Here is a 10,592-nt window from a genome sequence, read left to right on the forward strand (position 1 = left end):
CATATCGAGATGAAATACTACATTTGGTAAGGAATTATAAGCCAAATAAAATAAAAACATCTGCGCTGAAGATAAGGATAGTGCTGACAAATCAACTTCCAATTCATTATGCGCCCGCCGCCGAGCAGCGTGAAATTGATAAACAGATTTCGGATTTCAAAACACACTTTCGCTTTAGATCCTTTACATATTAACAAATATATATCGGAAATTCTATTTGATATAATCGAAAGTTTAAGCTTACTTTTATAAAATTGCTCTTACAGTCTGCAAAAAATAATAAACCGGATGCAATTCGAAAATTAAGGAACAACGCAATCATCAACATTAACTGAAATAGATAATTAGATAATTTTAGCTTATACGTCCATTATACATAAAATGCGCACGCGAAAACGTATTCTGCACTTGCGCACACTCATATGCGCAGTCGTAAAAGGTCTTACGCGCAGGCGTGAACGCCTCTGCGCATGTGTCAACGCGGCGCATGCACAGAAAGTTTTTAGTTTTTATGTCCGGATTATAGATCATTCCGAATTATGGGTGTCCGAATTAACGACTTTTGACTGTATATGAAAGATTTAGTAAGTTTGAGTTTCTTTTGCAAGTAATTTTTATTTACATGCAAAATATCACTATAAATATTCCCAAAATTATTTTAGTTATGTAATAAATAATTAATTAACTGGCCTTTATGCAAGACATCAGTGGCATCCAATACTCTATTACCATTGCACAAGGAAATAATTCATAAAAGGATGAATTTGATAGCATATTTATTCAGAAAAATCATACATGTCACTTTTTTGATTGATTATTTAAACAATCTGTATGAAAGACATAAGGAGAATCTTAATTTCCTAGAGATAATATTAAAAAAATAAGTAAAAAGAGATAAATAATAATAAAAAATAAATAAAAAGAGATAAATAATTGAAGTAAAAAGATATATTAATTGTTCATATATTTATAATAAAATAGAATAAAAGTGTGTTTAACTTTTATCCTAGGTGATAGGAAAAACAATTGTAGATAATATTTACTTATTTTCAATTTCAAACATAATATTTTGTATAAAATTATAAAATATATATATAATTTTGTAAGATATGTTACTACATATTCAATATGCTATCCAATATAACAAGTTTCGGCAGAATGTGTTTTCAGTGCAATTGAAATAGTCAATTTTTTTCGTGTGGCTCAAGTAAAAGATCTAAATAATCATATCGGTTGTCAGCATTTTGATTTATTTAAGGTTCTTCTATGCTTTTTTGTCATTCTACTCATTTCTCATTAAAACTGAAGTAGCAATTCTTCATTGAAATTCTAGGTGGCTAAGGTTTCCTACAAGTTATTTGTTCTGCCAAGTCAATGTAGTAAAAAATGAAAAGTAACACTATTTGTTTTCCTCTATTTGAGACAGAATAAGTGACTACTATTTTTATTACAGCTCTCTATTCCACTTATATTTCTATTGTACATATGTACACACTATGTAGTTGCTGCAATTTCTTTTTTCAGTTTTACTAAGGTTTATAACAACATAAATTTGAAGATGAAATTAACATATTGTTGTCAATTCATTTACCATGAAATATTAAAACATCATGTCATTGATGTTACTAGTTTTATGTATTTATGTACAGTCGAATCCGGTTAATTGGACCACCGGATAATCGCACCAGCCGCTTTTTAGGACCGAATCCTGAAGAACAGAAACAAATCCTATGTACATAAGCCTAATATTATTCACTTATTTGGACCCAAATTCCGTTTAATCGGACCAAAAAACGTGACAGCAAGTAAGAAACAGAAGCCACAAGTTGGCCACGTACAGCGGATGCACAGGTGGTCCTAGACATATGGGAAGATCTATAGCAGCGCTAGCCAGGCGAATGTTTTATCAAAGGTCAGTAATTTCTTAAAGTGCATGACAAGAGCAAAAACAATGGGAGGTGAACACGCGCACCATTTCCTTTGACCTTTCTTAAAACAGAGCTACCAGTAGCCGCCAGCGAGCTTATTGGTCCCACTGCATCTTCGATTTTCTAGGAAATGAACAATAGAGTGTCCGGCTCCACCTGAAAGGAATTCCCGTCTGTCAATCATGATTAAAGTTTACACAAGAAAGCTATCATTTCACCACCCTTTTGGAATGATTTTAGTGGCAAAGCTTTGAATGGCGAGCAATTTATCTCCCTCTTGACCTCAACATCTTGATCCCGAAACACCAAGGTTTCTTCAGACCACTTTAGTCAGTGAACTGTGAGCGTGTCTTGTCTCCCCTGTCAAAATGTCACGACGGGACAGATGCTGAAGAATGGAAATCAACAAACCTGCCTGAAACTTCTTAAAAAATTTTTTAGCAGATGGCATCTACAATGTTGATGAAACTGGGCTGTATTATCGTGCCACACATGACGGCTTGTTAAGTCACAAACATGGTATACTCTCTGGCTCCAAAAAAGAGATAGATCGCATAACTGTCTTGTGCTGCTCAAACATACCAGGAACGAACAAGAGGAAGCTGTTGGTTATAGTAAAATTCACATAGCCTCGCTGCTTTAAAGGACTTAGGATGAACAGTTTATCAAATGTGTATCGTGCAAACAAAAATGCGTGGATGACCTCTGAACTTTTTAAAGAATGGCTGAATAATTGGTACAGAGAGCTGCAAAGCCAGTCGAGAAAAGTGCTTCCTCTTCTTGACAATTGTGCAGCACATCCTCATTTAGATTGCTTGAAGAACACTCAACTGGAATTTCTACTTCCGAGGACCACAGCTTTTGTCCAGCCAGTGGACATGGGCATAATAAAAAATTTGAAGACCCTTTATCGTGCAAGGTTGGTTAATTACATCCTTGAAACAATTGAAGAAAGTTTCCTGACCTCATCGTCAAAACCCAGTGAAGTCAGTGCAAAAGTCTACATCTTACAAGCAGTTACATTTGTGGCCGACAGCTGGCGAAAAGTGAGCAGTGAGACAATCCAGAACTGATTTTCTCACTGTGGCTTTAAGCACTTGGTTTTGGAGATGGATGTGGGCATGCTCATTGAAAGTGAAAATGATGACGGATATGTGGAACTTCAACAGGTACAAATGTGCGAAGAATTTTTATCCATCGACAACGAGCTTCAATGCTACGATAAAAATAAAGATTACGACGCTGCAATCGTTTCTCGAGTTGCAGCAAAACACACGACAGCATCGGAAGACCAAGAAAGTTATGATGATTATGCCGCTAATAAGTTGATTCAAGTGATAACACTGGATGCGAGGAAATGTATTGAAACTTTGCGTCGGTATTTCATGCAGGAGAGAAATGAAGGCAGTCCCATTGCTGCATTAGATGTTTGTCGCGATTTCGTTTACGTGCAATCCGTCAAGAGAACGTGTCAGATACATTCGATAAGTTCTTTAAATGTTGATTGGAACTTGGTAAGAACTTGTTTTTATTGTGCTTCGCGTGCTGAGTATCATTGATTGCGTTTTCTTAGAATTTGTTTCTAAATTAATTTTCTCAATGAAAAAAGTTCGACTATAGTTCTTGTTTGTACATGTATGTTCGCCATACGTGTGTACCGCACCATAAAGTTCATAATTACATTTTAATACATGATTTACATGTGCATTTACTGTTTGCTAAACATATAGCACTTCCCATCTTACAACATAGGACATGTTCGTGTAATCGGACCAGCCGGTTATTAGGACCAAAACGATCGCTTCCCGATGTGGTCCGATTAACCGGAATCGACAAGAATGAACCTGGGGAAGTTTATTCTCTTGCCACAAAGCCTAAAGTTTCAGACCAACGATGAGCGTTTTGGGCAACACACGTCCATAACATCACGTGTGATGGTGTTAAGGATAGCATATTTCACAAGTGCACATCTATGTAGCCACCGAGGAAATGGCTTCTAGGATGGAACAATGAGCATCCAATAGTATTTCTGTCATGTCACATGACCTTTCGCGTGCTTTGAGATTTAAGCAAGATGGTTGAAAATATTCTGCCTCGCAATTTTCTGTAAAAAATAATTAAAGGATCGTCGATTGTTTTTGAAACTTTTCATTGCGAAGTTAGATCAAATGTAGGCAATTATGAAGATTTCATTACCTGGTTGAAATAAATACAAACACATATATCTATGTCTATGTCATAACACAATTAAGAGGCAATCGGCCTAGTGCGGCCTTTACCAATATATTATAAGTAGGGTGTCTTTAATGATGAGTTGAATCCAGTAAGGTGGAACGTACTTTTTGCACCTAGTGCAGAGTCTCTAGGAGAGAAGTAAACGTGGCTCCATGATGTGAGGATCTGTAGCTTGAGGATTTCTGCCGCTCAGCTATGCTTGTCTTGAGAGAAGCTGCGAATTAATCTTGATCCACAAAGTTTAAATACAAACAAATGTTGGATACTTCGAAAAAATATCGATGTAAAATATTACTTAATAAGTGGTAATTAAGATGAAGAAAGAAATATATGATAAACATCTGAGTCCAAATGCAATCTTTACATAAAACTATGCGTATGAGAACAATATTTTCACAAGTTATATATGTAAATAGAAGTCAGCACTTTTTATTGCAGTCTATATGAAAAGATGTTCTATAATAATAACCAATGCAGAATTTTAGTCAAAGTGAACTTTATTAATTTGCATTCGTATACATTTAGTGTGTGAAATTTCACATTTAATAACTGCTCACTCTTAAGTGAACTGTCTACACAAGAAATGCTCATCAAGCAGAGTTAATTTATCTTATTCACAACCAGTATATTCAATTTATTCACATATAACTTTAACAATGGTCCTGATCATATGTGTTCTGAATCTTGCCCTACAAAATCAAAAGAATGCACTGAAATAAGAAAACACTAAATTCATTGTAACACTTTCAGTCATTCTGATCTCATTAAAAAAAATATACACTTGAATTCTCTTAATCCACATAATATGCCGTGAACACCAATCCAAATATTAATGTGTGATAAAAATCACGAAAGTGAAATGTCAGCGATTAATTAAACTCAGAAAACGAAAGCACTGCAAGATTTTCTACTATTATGCCACATATTTATAACTGCGAAACAAATGCAAATTAAAACGTAAACAACATACGCTCACATGCACGAAGATTTAGCGTCACAAGAGCAATAGCAGCTCATTGGTCCATTTTCGAAACCCCTCCCTCAGTCGCTGCACTGATGTGCACTTGTGAAATATGCTTACGGATACCACTGTACACCAGTTTATGAAAGCGTTGCGGGACTAAACGCCTGGACATAGAAATAAACATAAGAGCAACAACAATATTTAATAATTGAATTTTGATTTTTTTTAAGATTCCCCAATAGCCGATTTGATAAGAGTACTTAACACGGATATCTCGATCCGACTTTGATTTCTGCCTAACGGAGTGGATGCATGATGTTTTGGTGCATTTCGGATTGTGTAACGTGAATGTGAGCCAAATTTCCATAAGAAAATTGCCCAGGAAAGCATCCTTCCCTTGGACGAGATAGCCTGCACCTGCTTTGCTATTAGTGATCAAACAGACTAACATTTTTATCTGAATTGAAAGGAAAATACCATATTTCGTTGCCTAGGACATTTCATCGCCATACATATTATTATTACAGCATTTTTGAACACACTGAGAATAAATGAAATATATATTCAAAATAGTTTGAGAAATTTTGTTTTCAATTAAAATCTTGCAAAGTAATTGTTTTGAAGTTCTGGAATTCTTTGAGCATTTTCTGTACATTAGTAAAAACAGAGACTGATTTGAACAGTTCTGCATTTCAGACAAATTACCTACAACGGAAGAGAAAACACATGCAGTCGAACTTTCTGACTTATATTTAATGAAAATATTTCGAAAGCGCTTACCACCCCATAAACTTCTTTTGTCTTTCAACTTCGAAGCTCATTAACGTTCCGGAAATAGATTCCATTTTTAATCATGGAGGATGGAAGGCGAATCGGAGCCACAGCTCTTGATGACAACTATTGAAAGGCTTCATTATTTTTGAGATGTTTAATTTCGGAGACGCAGGCAAAGAATAAACAAAAATATTTAGCTAATGGAAGACGCTTGCTGCGCATTGCAGAAATTAGACTTTTATGCAGAGATTTTTAAAGAAATATATTGACATTAAACAAACCAGAGATCATTGCTAAGTCATTTTGAAATGATGCATACTTTCAGGATTATGAAACAGAACTTCGATTGAATAATTGAGAGTTTTCTGTAAAGCAGGCAAAGGCTATCTGCTTACTGGGAGATATATCTTCGTAGAGGGCTTTCTAAGAGAAACTGGATCGTATTTATATTACAGTCAGGAAAATACAGAAACTCTCATGTAGCGAACTTATTTGTCAAGATTTAAATCCTGGCCGTATAGTTGCAAAGAATTAAGGCATTCTCCGCTGCCTTCATGGTGTAATGGTTAGCATACTCAGATAGCATTTGAGATCCAGGGCTTGATTCCAGGCGAGGGCATGGTGGATTTTTCAACTTTTCCGTTCCGTGAAAAGCCATTTGATTTCTACGATAGGACCCCAATTGAAATCTGGCTGACAATAACTTGTCATCATTCAGATTTGTCCGATTATGCCTCGTCATCTCTGCCCAACTGTCTGTTTAATCGGGAAGGGGCGCAAGGAGGTAGGGAATACGCTTGTGCCCTATAACGAAGTGGTTAACATATCCATCGGAAGATCTGTGGTTCCACTGCAGGCAAAAGCACAGTTGGTTCTTCACGTTTCTTGTTTCAAATAAAACCTAACAATCCCTAAGTGGTATTATTCAGATCGAAGATTTGGATATTTAAATTTTATTGGCAGGTCAAGTTGTAATGTTCCTCACTTTTATCTATTAACTAAGTGTTGAAGAACCTAGTGAACTACTAAGAGAATAATCGCTTAAGTCCAAGAACAGAAACGTAAACTCAAGAAGGGTTAATTACCTTCTATTGCTCAAAATAAAGATTCACAGATGGCCCCTTTCTCAAGGAAGTGCAAAAAAGCCTCGACTTGGACTTAAACTCAAAAATGGCATACTCAGAAAGCAGTCAAACTAATGACTAACTAAAGAGATTTAGCCGAAGCTAATTCAAATTTTAGCCTAGTTGGCCCATAACAGTAAATTAGCTAGCGAAGTTATCAAAAGGCACATAATACGGCCGAGCGTACTAACAGTTAGAGAGACGTAGCCAAAATTCAAACGCGCGCTATTTCAGGAATACTAATTCTCTCTCTCTTTCGAAGTCAGTGGAACTTTGACTTAAATAGTACTCCGCTTCTCATTTGCATTTAACGCGATTCTAAAAACTCATTCCGCTAAGGAATTGTAAGCTGAAGCTAGAAGAGATAAGAAAGTACTATTATAAGGTATTTCTCCCACTTTCCTAGCGTGCCTTCGTGGTGTAGTGGTTCTGCACGCTGGGCCGGTATTCCAGAGGTCCGTGGTTCGATTCCTGGCAAAGGCGGTTGCTAATTTTTCATCTCTCCGGCATCCAGAATTACCTAATGTCTCTACAAGTGGCGCCCGAACTAAAAGGGTTGTTACAAAATTCTCCGCACCCAGGATTTGGCAACTAGGTCCCCTAAAACCCTAGTCGCCCTTTAAAAAGGGGAGTATATAAGGTATTTCTCCCACATCCCTAGCGTGCCTTCGTGGTGTAACGGTAGCACGCTGGGCCGGTATGCCAGAGGTCCGTGGTTTGATTCCCGGCGAAGGCGGTTGCATATTTTTCATCTTTTCTGCTTCCAATTAACCTAATGACTCTACACTATAAACTTAAAATAACTGTTATAAAATTAGGATATACCTTACAAAGTTATAAAAGGTGGTCATCCAAGCTATAGTGAGCGGCTCGCAAAGCTCTCATTATGTTTTAAGTCCATTTTATTTCAAATGGCTGCTCTTTATACTACTAAGAAAATTGGAATGGCCAAACCAATTTGTCATTTAACCCTTTTACCGCCGCGAAGCTTACCCAAGCTGCTTCACAAGATATAGGCAGATATTACAACCGCGAGGAGGGAGCCAGACATTTACAAACATCTCTATATCTTCCGGGATTCGAACCCTGGCCCAGTGATGTGCCAACTGACACTATTAACTATGATACCGAAAAGGGGGTACATTTTATTTTGGAATATTTAAAATAAAGAAATATGCAATGTAAAGGCTAGAAATTTTTAGTGATCACAAAATGGCAAAACATTCCGAATCAATATCGCTTTTCTTTCGGTCCCTACAAATAGGAATATCATAAACTGGGGTGACAAAAAATTTATCAAACGAAATAATTTTTTTTTTTTTTTTTTTCCTGTCGTTCTTTGACCAATATATAGCTCAGTCAGATGCAAAGCAAATCTCTTTTTGATTTTTATGCGCATAGCTAAGGAAGATCATTTCTAGCCAAGAAGAGTTGCTGGTCATATGTTTTCTTGAAAGAACTACAAAAGGAAAGGCATTTATGATGTAGTTAAAATGTTTGTTGATTAATATGGAGATGTTTCGCAAATGTTTCACTATTTTAAAAATTGATGTACCCGCGAATGTAGGAATGAAATTTGGGCTAATGAAAATTTTGAGAGAAAATGTCGTCACTTGTCTAGCATTCCACTTTATTATTCGTCAAAACTTTTAATGAAGTATTGTACAACAAAAATTCACTGCCGGTTATGCCAGTTTTAGAGAACATGAATCGAGTGATTTTCTAAGAATCAAGTGAGGTATCCATATGCTGGAAGATATCTTAAATACCTTGCCACCACTGAACTCAACTTTCTAAGATCACAGGGCGGTAAAGGAGAGCGACATTTCAACTTGTTCCGGAATCTATGTCCCACAAAGTTAGAGTTAAGAAGCAGCCTCCATGGATGTCCCTGCTTACCGCCATAGATCAGACACCAAAATGTCTCTGGTGTCTGATCTATGAAGGGACATCCATGGAGGCTGCTCTCTAACTCTAACTTTGTGGGGCATAGATTCTAGAACAAGTTGGATTGCTTAAACCGAAAAATCATTTACCACTTGTCTGTGGAAAAAAGCACAGTCCGCAAATTGTTTTTCGCAAATTTTACCGGTTAGCGGGCCAAAAAAGGTTGAGAAACGCTGGTTTATCGAATGATGTGCTAATTTATTCTGGAATTTTTAAAACTGAGTATCATTTTCTGTGATTAAGTTATTGTCTAAAATAGGTATTACGTAATTTCAATGAAATAAAACAAAACTTCGATTATGTATGGTGATTTGCCTCCTTTTTAGAATCCTTTTCCTTTTTAGTGATCCGTTTCATCTTCCAGTGAAGTAATAGGTAAAACAATTTCGCGTGGGCCAGAATCCGTAGAATATGATTCTCGTGAATGTCGGCCATTGCAGACATTGACATCTGAAAATATTGCTCATGCCCAGGAAGAAGTATCGAGCGACAGGATATTAAAAGTTACGGAGACAGCAGCAAGACTGGATGTATATAATAATTGTTTTGCGAGTTCTACATGCACACGCGAATAAAATGTGCACCCCGTGACCATCCTATGGTAGAAAATTCAATCAAATAAAATGAGTGGCTTGCTTGAGTTGAAAGGTCTCCTTTACTTTAAACATATTTTAAAATACTTCAACACAGTATTAATAGGTTCATTACATGCATTTACAATACACAATATCTGAAACACTTGAATCAATTCAATCATCATATCGTCTTTCGAACAACAACTTCATTGCCATTTCCCAGCACCTAAAGAGAAATAACCTCCTTCTCATTTTTAAATAAATAGATGCTGAAAAAAGACCATAATTTTACAACACCCCAATTTCTTTTAGCAATTATAAAACAGCAGCGTGGGCTTAACGAACCTGACTCCTCCGATTTACAGCCCAGGTTTAGTTTTAAAATTATTATCTGTTTTCCAAATTGAAATCTGATCTTTTAGAAAGAGATTTAATGATCACGGGGCGTTAAAAGGGCGACTTTAGGACATTTTAAGGACAGACATTTAGATTACTTTTCAAGGGCATAAAGCTGCTTATTAGCCGATGCGCAAAGTTCATTCGGGTAAAAGGAAACAATACTGAAAAATAAACTATTAAAATTATATCTATTTATTTTAGAAGTGTAGCAGATTGGAAACTTTTGGATCTACTTACGTAAATTTTTTTTTAAAGAAAATTAACGAAATAATAAAATTAACAGTTAAAAAATTTTGATTTTAATATGGAAGAGCACTGAAATCAACAACAATAACAACAACGAAGGGAAAAAAAAAAAAAAAAAAAACACTCGCTAAAAATACGTGAATAAATCAAAAACAATTTAATTTTACTTTGAGCAGAGAAAAATAGTTGGCAATTTGCACTACTGACATTCTAAGTACCTACCAGATAAGGTAGGTACTTAGAATGCCTGTTAGTCCAGATAAAGTAAGTTCACTGTATGTTAAAAATACGAATCATAAATTGTCTCCATTTTACAAATAAATTCAGGAATGCATTTTCTAAACGCAACAATGTTTTTAACATATATTTTCACTACTTATCAACAGATGGCGCTTTTCGT

The 10,592-nt window shown here is 35.9% G+C and overlaps 1 protein-coding gene across 1 annotated transcript in view; it reads left to right on the forward strand.

Annotated features, from left to right (window-relative positions):
• The window catches only part of LOC118195982 (uncharacterized), a 66,716-nt gene extending 57,130 nt beyond the window's left edge, over positions 1-9,586 (forward strand). Inside the window, exon 9 of the mRNA XM_085814622.1 lies at positions 9,317-9,586. The gene's annotated coding sequence lies outside the window, so the exon portion shown is untranslated. The remainder of the gene's footprint in view (positions 1-9,316) is intronic.
• The last annotated feature ends 1,006 nt before the right edge of the window (positions 9,587-10,592 follow it).

This window comes from Stegodyphus dumicola, chromosome 4, assembly GCF_044657685.1.
Source record: "Stegodyphus dumicola isolate Sdum_Otavi_A_Nest chromosome 4, ASM4465768v1".
Classification (NCBI taxonomy): Eukaryota; Metazoa; Arthropoda; class Arachnida; order Araneae; family Eresidae; genus Stegodyphus; species Stegodyphus dumicola.